Genomic DNA, 9,689 nt, shown 5'->3' on the forward strand with positions numbered 1-9,689 from the left:
AGCCAGAAAACATTTCCAGCAGGCCAATCTAGCTGATTAATGAACTTTGCCTACCCGATTTTAGATATATCTGTTGGTAAGCTCAGTCAAAGAATAAAGGTTAGCTTGCTGTAATCACTATCTGCTCAGAGACTCCATACGTAGTTATTTGCTGTGTCATATCAAGTCTGTCTCTACAGACATTTATTCAAGTTTAGAAGTGACTACTGATGACAGGGGAATTATCATCAATAAATTCTTGGCAGTCAGACATAACAATAGCTTTAAGGAAGGGGAAAAAAACCAATATACAACTCAGAAGTGTTACTGTTTTAAAAAAATGGTAAGAGTGTTTATCTCTAGACAGTATATGGAATCTTTTCTCCTTTCACAGATGCAGAAAAGCATTAAGCTTTACAGTTTTAACTCTATCTTCAGCATACAGATATTTACTTTCATAAAGATTTTGTTAATAAATTAGCACACACATTCAAAGTCAGCATTTGAACAACGACAAATCTAACATTTCTAAATGAAATACCATAGTGAAAAGCTATCAAATTATATTACTAGTACACACTGAAATTAAGGTAACTTTATATTTTAATAGCAGCAGATCAGCAATCAATATAAAACTACTAATATTTTTGTTTACTTTTATCTAATATAGAAGAAAGCATTTCTGTCTCCCAAGTAAAGCAGGTCTACTCTAAGTTCTCTCCACTCAAGCTGAGGAATTCTCATTTACTGCTAAAAACGACGTACAATAGAAAATAAAAAATCCAGATGTCACAGATCTTAAAATGAACTGAAATTTGCTCTGAAAAATAATTACTATAGATTACATTCTGCTATTGTTTATCTCAGTATCTGACTAAAAAACAACTTACTGATTGTGCCCAAAGGGAAGGTTTAAATGGAAGGAAAAGAAAAGATGTGGAAAGAGAAACTTTGAAGAGCAAGGCTAGTTATTTCATTAAGTGTGAACATTCAAGTTTCATAAAATTCCTCACTCCCCATTCATCAGAAAAAAGTATCATGGAAATTCTAAGCAAATGTTTACTATTTCCATCAAAGCTACAGCACACTCCTCTAGCTCAATAAACTAGTATTTGTACTTAGATATTTAAAGCATTGCAATACAGGGTTGAAACGAGCTCTGTTGATTTTGCCTTCCATAACTTTTCACGAACAAAGGGTCTCAATCTCAATAAAGCGCTTCCACAGATCTAAGTACAAGTCAGGCTGAAAAATACCCTCAAGCCCTCAGATACACATCAAGCAGAGCAAACATTCAGGCTTATTATTCCTGATTGAAGATAAAAGAGAATGATTGACTAGGTAAACAAATACTTGTTATTTTTCCTGCTTGGGTATGAAAACTGAGCAGGAAATAGAAATGCAAGCAGGTTATGTATGCTTTAATATACAGCCTTTCCACATTACTGTCACTGATACGCGTAAGAGACTGTCAAGAGCTGAAGATCACTTCACTTGTATTTCAACAGAAGCCAGGTACCTAAACCTTGCAAGCTGGACTATGCTATGCAAGCAACAGGATACAATACCCACCCACAGGCAGCTTACACTGGCCAAATCACAACACAAACAATGAATTGGAAAAAATCAAGTGAAAGAAGTATTGTCAGGCAGAACAAGAAAAGCTTGGGCAGCAGTCTCAGGCAAAGGAAAACAAGCTGAGTGTATATAGTCTACACATAACACATCCCCTCCTCCCCCCCAGTAATGCATCTTTGTTTCAAAAAAAAAAAAAGACAACACAGACCTACTTAATTCACTAATTCTTCTGAATGCCTCCATTTCTTTTACAAACTATCTGGTATGCCCCTGTAGGAATGCTCAGCAACTGAAAGAACCAAAAACAAGTAACAAAATTGATTTATTGGATACAACAGATTTCCTGGATCATAAAGTCCTTTACCACATCAGTACTTGGGGAAAAAAACAAAACAAAACACCAAAACAATAAAAAAAACCCAACCACAACCCAAAAAGAACTGTGGCTTTGCCAATAAAGGACACTTGTAACCAATTCAAGTCAATTTATGAAAGCAATATGATTTCCCTATGTATTTTAATAGTAGTCTGGTCAGGAGAACCTCATATCAAAGAAACTAAAAGCAATTATTAAAAAAACCCCAAAACTAATAGATGGTTTCTCCAATGCAGATACTTCATAATTTATAATCAAATAATCTCAGTAAATCCATACATTTTATACTAATTTATGAATGGAGTAGTTTATAAGTGGGAGCCAGCACATCGCAAATACTTGTTATAACTGACAACTGCAGAGTCCCCATGTCAGCAGAGGCACTGAAGCCAAACATGAAACAACGTTGGCCAGGCTTCTGGATGGCCAACACTTAGAACCACCTTAGCTACAAAAGCAAAAAATCATGGTTCTTCTCCATATTAAGTGACAGATGACTACTCACAGTTGCCCAACTTATTTTCACATACATTTGTACATTTGGGAATTCCTAGTGTAGTAGTACTTCAGTTGGCAATACTAGAAAAAAAATGCCTAGGGCTTGCCTTGTTTCTTTTCCCCTTTGCTCCCCCCAACCTTTTCAGCTGCAATAGCTCAGTTACTTCCAAACTAGAGGTTCAAAGAAATAATCTAGCCTACATTAAAATTCTTACCAGTGCTTTGCTAAGAAGCTGTAGATGTCTGAAACAAAGGCTTGATGCAAGTGCATGGCAGGGAGGGGTTGCCCTGTTTTTTTGGGGACCTTTTGCTGTTTCCTTACTTTTGAGAGACTCAACTTACCAGCCTTACAGTCTTTTTCACCTAATTTATATTCAAGACAATGTAACTGTTGCTGTCCAGCCTATGTGAAGGATGGCACCTCTGGTGAGACGTACCAAGTTAAGCTCAACTACTTAACATGCTTAGAGAGGAATGTAGTATTGGTAAAGCTTGAAGATATTCCACTAATTTGTGGACCGTAGCTAGCTTTGAATGCACGAAAGCAAAGCAGGGTTTGCTGAGGAAGAAAAAGGGCTTATGGCTCAAAAAAGAATATTAAGAACATCTGGTCTAGCCTCCCACAATGCTGATCAAAAAAGCTTCAAATAGCTTTCTAAAAATACAGTGCAACTGAAACAGAACTTACAGGCAGCAGTGCTGACAGGCTCAAAATTATGCAGATTCCACAATGTCCCTAGGCAAATCATCCCCCCTACCAGAGGGAAATTATCCTCCCTAATAAGTGTTCTGCATTTTATTCTTCATCTGATCCTCAACCTTCACCTTCCCAACACTGTTTTTATTGAATTAGTTTAAAAAGCTATTGCCTACCAGAAATCCTTCCCACACAAACTTGTGAGCCACAAACACATCATCTCTGTATTCTTTACTCAGTCTCTCAAAAAGCTATGTTTTCCACACATTGACATTCTTTTAGGCATTTCCTCTGCTGCTTTTTTTTTTTTTAAAGTGCACTTCAAAAATAGATTCAATTTCTATTAATGGGTCTCAGAAATGCAGCTCTCATGGATACTTCTCAATGGAATCATGGGCTAGAATTATTACATATTGAGTTCAACAGCTGAACAATATATCTTGTTTAATAATGAACAAAAAAACCCCCAAGTTTAAATCACATTTTTATATGAGAACTATCAAGACTGGAAGTGTGCTTCTCCAGTTATAAAAGAAATGTGGATTTGCCAAAGATGAAAAAGGTTTCCTACATTTACCATAAAGATTAATCTTAGGGAAGGTACAGAAAAGTAACATTTACTCTGCTTACAAAATAACCCTTCTACACTGGCTAAAGGATTTCCAAGTAAGCAAAAAATTAATTTTCTTGAAAAGAGTAAAAATGAAAAAGATTTACTTGTGCCACAACTCCCTTTATGACATTGAGAGTTTGGTAGTCATTCTCAATCAACCCACGCAAACCTCTCATACTTCAGTTTGACTATACAGGCTTAAGCCTCTGATTGTTGATCCAGTTCTATTCTGAACCTCTAAATCATAAAGTAAATTTCCCCTTTCTAAAAATAAATACATGCTAATAGTTGCCCCTACCATGTCTTCAACAATCTAATGTCATTCAAATGTGTCTTAAGTAACCGTCCAAGTATATTTTCCACTGAAGAAATGGAAGGAATGATTTTCCAAAGGCCATAGTTCCTTCATACCTCACATTAAGAAAAGAAAACAAGACATAAACAGACCAGCTTGCATGTTAGGCTGCAAGTCCACCTACTGAAAACCAACTTCATCTAAAAATTCATGCCAGTGAGCAATTTATTTCCCTCTAAGATACTAACAGCAAATATACACAGTTGTAAATCATATTTCAGGTTAATAAATGTGAGAGTCCAAAATTGGAATTAATACAACCTAAAGAACCACCAAGGAAGGCAGAGCAGGGAGAAGTGAGGAGGCAGTGGGAGTAATAAGAGGGAGAATAAGCAGTTGAACTGAAAAAACATTTATGTATTTAGGAAACAGACTGTGCTTTGACACATTGCCAAATTAAATCATTCCTGCAAGTGACATGAATAATACAGGCAGATTTCATCATGACAAAGCACCCTCACTTATAAAATAGTAGAATTAACTGTTCTTAATAGAATTTTCAGTAGATTTACAATAGTACCAACAAAAAGCATTGAAGAAAAATATCTGCTATGTCTTGAGAATATGACAAAGACTATACAACATATACAAACTTGACTTTCTTAGTCACTTGAAGTCATCTTCTTAATTACCTTAGAAATAATTAATGGGACCCAAGGGTCTGCAGACCTCAAATTAAAACAATTTTTCTCAGTGCACCAGTTTATTTTACTAAACAGGAGAGAAGTATGTCTACCTTTACCACCATCAAAACCCTAGCAGATGTCCACATACAAACCGTCATCTTCAAACTCTCTACCCTCCATACTTCTTGATCTTTCCTATCTCACTTCCTTATTGCCACTAGAAAAAAGTCCTTAGAATCCCCTCTACAAATCAAAGACAACCAATGCCAATTTATATCATGGTTCCAGCATCCTAAAGATCTGCTCCATTCTCATCCGCCAATAAAGATGAACAAGAGAGAATACTTCCACCTCAGTATGCTAAGATATGCAGCTCTCTGAAACATATCCAGAAGGCATGATGGACAGACCTTTCACACTCTTGCTGTTATTAAATGCACTCATCTGAGTGAACAAAGAGTAGAAGCGTTAAACAGTATTACAGATGTTTACAGACATGCTAACCATTTATTTTAGCAAAGCAGACTATTACCACTTGGTTTTCTCTTATGCATTGAATTGTTTTTTAAAAAACAGTAAGTAGCAGAACTGAATCTAAGGTAACTATGATTATTCCTCCTTTACCTACCTCTGCAGGTCTACTATTTCATTGTTTAATGTATCAAGTTCTTTAATTGCAGAAAAATCTGCTACAGAATTCGGTCCTTGAGTACTCTGAAAGATAAAAAAATAGATACCATTAGTTTATAGTTTATGCTAACAACTATATTCACTTCACTTTTTGTGACAGCATGAGCTATCCCCTTATAATAACTGTTGGTAGCATTGTATTTCAAATCTTCAACCTTGAAAAGCCCAGAACAGTTCAGATGCTGTATTAACGCAACACAACATACATCCAGTGCATCTAGTGATTCAAACAGTTTGTTTCCTGAAAACTCTTGAAGACATCTTCCACAAAAGCACAGAACCACCAGATCATTCAGGAAAAAAAAAAAAAAAAAATCTAGTTCCAAAATGAGATTTATCTTACAGTTAACATTCAGCAGGCTTCCTAGCATTCATTTAAGAGTGGTTTGCTTTGTTTACTACTTTCACATTTCTTCATCTTGGTGATCCTCCTGTTGCAGAGTACTTGCAATGCTTTAAGAGATATCAAGCTAGTTTAATGTGAACCTCTAGAGTACTGAATGAAACTGATAATACAAAGTCATAGTAAGTTATGCCCATGAGTTCCCATTTACTTGATGTCTTTATAAGAAGACAGTGACTGTAGTACAAATTATTTGTTCCAAAAAAGTACACATAAATGACTAGAGAACAAATGCTGAAGACACAAATTAGCAAATGCTGCAATTGTTCTACCGTGCCTTATCACAACATGAACATGTTTAGGAAGCCATAGTCACTGTAACTACCTTCTAGAAATACTTCAGTTCCTTCAAGTCTTGCATAAAGTCATCCAGGACAAACACAAAGTTCAGAGGAAAAGTATACACATACATTAAAAAAGGCAAGTGATACCCCCAAATTAACACCAAAGTTTTTAAATGCTGAAGTTTGTCTAAAGATAAATCAAGATGCTATTAACTATGTGTTTATTCAAGCTTATACTCTGAAAAAAAAAAAAAAAGAACTAACAAGAGCCATGAAAAGACCCAAACAGTAAATCTGAGCACACTGTGGCAGAGAATATTAATCAGCAGAAATATAGATTATTCACACATATTTTACTAGAACAAATGGCATGAACTGAGCATAAAAACCCATACAGATATTCTTAAACTGGTTAGTGTACAGCTTCTCAAATGGGCAAAATAGCTATGAAGTTCAATCCTGTTCTAAAGGAATTACGCAGGAGTTTTGCTGAGTTGCCCATGGTGTTCCAATAAGAAAGTTTTTACTTCTGCTAGGAAGTGGACAGAAGGAAGACATGGAGCTATTAGCTACAAGTACAAATTCTTTCCAGACCTCCTCCTCTCATCAGTTAAAGAAATTCTGCACACTGACGCCAGCATCAAACTTGAACAAATGTAGTTCAATCGTATTTTCAGTTGTTCAGTACAACTGGTGTGGGGGAAGAACATAAAAGCCAACATTTTTACTGTTAATATACAAGTTAATGTAGTTCAATCTTATTTTCAGCTGTTCAGTACAACTGGTGTTGGGGAAGAACATAAAAACCAACATTTTTACTGTTAATATACAAGTTAACAAAGACAAAAGTTAGACCTATTTGCTGCCGTTTACTATGCTGCAACATACACGCAAACAACACTGAGTTTTTAACTCAAAATGGTAATAAAAGTAAATTCCTGTCAAAATCCTTTAAGAGGAACTTGCATGTAAGTTTAACTTTTATGGCTGGTAATGCAAGCGCAAATTGGTGACTACAAACCATTCTAGTTAAAGAAACGCGGCAATGAGTACTAGACTGCTGCTGTATCCCATTCATGGGATCTGCATTCAGGCCTCAAAATTGAAATAAAAGTTACACTACTGTGGTAATAAAATTCTGTTAAGGAAACCAAACATTAGATAACAGCAATATACATTCTGAACATCTACCAAGAACGATCACAAGTTAACTTTCCCTAAAAAAATAAAAACATAATGGATTACCATTGTACTTACTGATATTTCTGGTACTACCTTTACATTGGTCAATTCAGAAGATGAAGCCTAAGAGTTTTTTTGGTTTTGTCTGTTTGGGTTTTTTTGGTTGGTTGGTTGGTTTGGTTTTGGTTTTTTTACAATGTAAGCCATGCCACCTCAAGAAAACCAGCAAAAAAGTCTATTTCTGCCTACTGCTCTTATCCTTTGGGTTCAATTCTTGAGCAATTATCTTGGACAAACAGGTTCTTTCACATCAACAAGCTTTTTCTTTTGAAAAAGCTCAAAATGAGCTGAAGGTTCAGCTCAATCTAGTAAAACAAATTCTTGGTAAGACTTTACAGAGTTAACTAAAAGCTAACTTACCTTCTTTCACAATATTCTTACTCTTACTGTTTATGTTATTAATGCAAAAATAAAGAAAGTCACACTTTGTGTCTTCAAGAGTTCTATAAAAGCAATTTACACACACAGAATAGCAGTAATCAACACTGATCTCATTTGATGTGTTCTAATCACTAAATTTTCTGCAATATAATCAGTAAAATCATGGGTATTAGTCCTACTGGTAACTGTCAACTGTCACATTGGGCTATTACTCTGTCACCACTTCCCCAGCAATTTCAACAGAAGACACAGAATTTTCTCTTTTAAGTTCAAATAGCACCTATTACCAACAAGTAACAGCCACAGAGATCTGGGTTCAAGGAAGAACCTTAAGGTTCTTCCAGATGACCAACACTGGAAATCAGCAATAATTGGAGATCGCAACATACTGTGATACTTAGAGAAGTGCTGTGATATTTCAATGATTATGTAAGAGTCTTAGAAAGATGTTCATTATTAAACCAACAGACAGTAAATATTAGAAAAGCAAAGATTCTCTAACCTTGAGAAAGCAGAGTTAACAAACTGACAGAATAATAAGGATGAAAAGCAGAGTGGTGCAGAATGGAAAAAACAGTCCAAACTAGAAAAGAGACATAGAAAGGAAAGCAAACATACAAAAAAGATTAGTAGAGTTGCAAATAAAGCAATTACTTTTTAAAAACAGAATGTAAAGAGAAATTAGATATCAGTTACAGAAACTCAAAAGTAGTGCCAAATTTTGAGTTTCATTTTTTCAGGTGCAAATTTTTCATTCTGTTTAAGAAAGCTGTAGAATTAGGTCAATGTTTTGCACAACCAAGAAAAGGTAACTCACATCAGACTTCATGATGCGTAAAACAAGAAAGAATTTGTGGTGATCTCTACCATTCTGATAAATACAACTTGAACTCCTGAGGTATGGTCTACTGCTGGATTAAGATAGACGGCAATCAACAGACTATTAAGACATTTAAACTATCTGTGCAGTATAAAATGGAGGACCATTTACTTTTAAAACCTGAATATATAATTCTAAGTTTCTAGTTCACATTGTTTCCAGATTTCTTAAAAAAGATCAATGTAAAAAAGGTAACTGTGAACACATTAGGAGAAAAACATTGAACTTGTACATGTTATTTCAGATGCAAACTAAAATTGCTTTAGATAGGCAATAGAAGGATTATTCTTTCAAAACAGAAAATAATGCTTTCTCAACATAAGATGTCTCCGCTTGGTTGGCAGGCGTAATAAATGACAGCTTCATTTTGAAACACAGATGGAACATTTTTTTGTCAATTCTTTGCACCTAAGACTTGATTTCTTCCTGATATTATGATAATTTGAGGTATGCCAGTACTTGAGGTGCTTCTTTTGTAGCCTTTGAAAGTAACATTCTTTATTTGATATTTATACCAAAAATGCCAAACCCATCCTTACCTTTTGTAAGCTGACACCCCTGTCTGAAGGTGGAATCATCTCTGGAGTCAGAGCCTGAGGTGGATCAATGCCCTTTAACTTCTGATTAATTAAATAGAAAGCCAAAGCAAACTGTTCCTTTGAAAGCTTTCCACAGTCCTTTGTGTCACAGAGTGCCCTGTATGGAGATACACATGAAATAAATCAAATGTTCATTTCTGCAAGTACAGCCTTGTTTATTGTACTTGCCGTCACTTAAAACTGTGAAAATTGCTAGTGTATATCTAGTCTTCTAAAAAAATGCAATATAGAAGGAAGGCATGGTAACAAATAGGAAACACTACACAAACATACACATCCACTTGCTCTTTGCATGCGAAGGTCCACAACTGTTACATTAAGTTCTGACCTGGTAAAAGGCAGAATCAGGGCTGTAAGTCACTAACAACACCTGAGTATCCGTAACTGAAGTTCCTTCTAAATTAAAGAACTTTCACAGCCTACCCAAGTTTATCCACATTTTCTTAAATTTCCAAAATTAGAGGTTGTGTTAACCATACTTGGGGGGG

Source organism: Cariama cristata, unplaced genomic scaffold (assembly GCF_000690535.1).
Source record: "Cariama cristata isolate BGI_N322 unplaced genomic scaffold, ASM69053v1 scaffold18836, whole genome shotgun sequence".
NCBI lineage: Eukaryota > Metazoa > Chordata > Aves > Cariamiformes > Cariamidae > Cariama > Cariama cristata.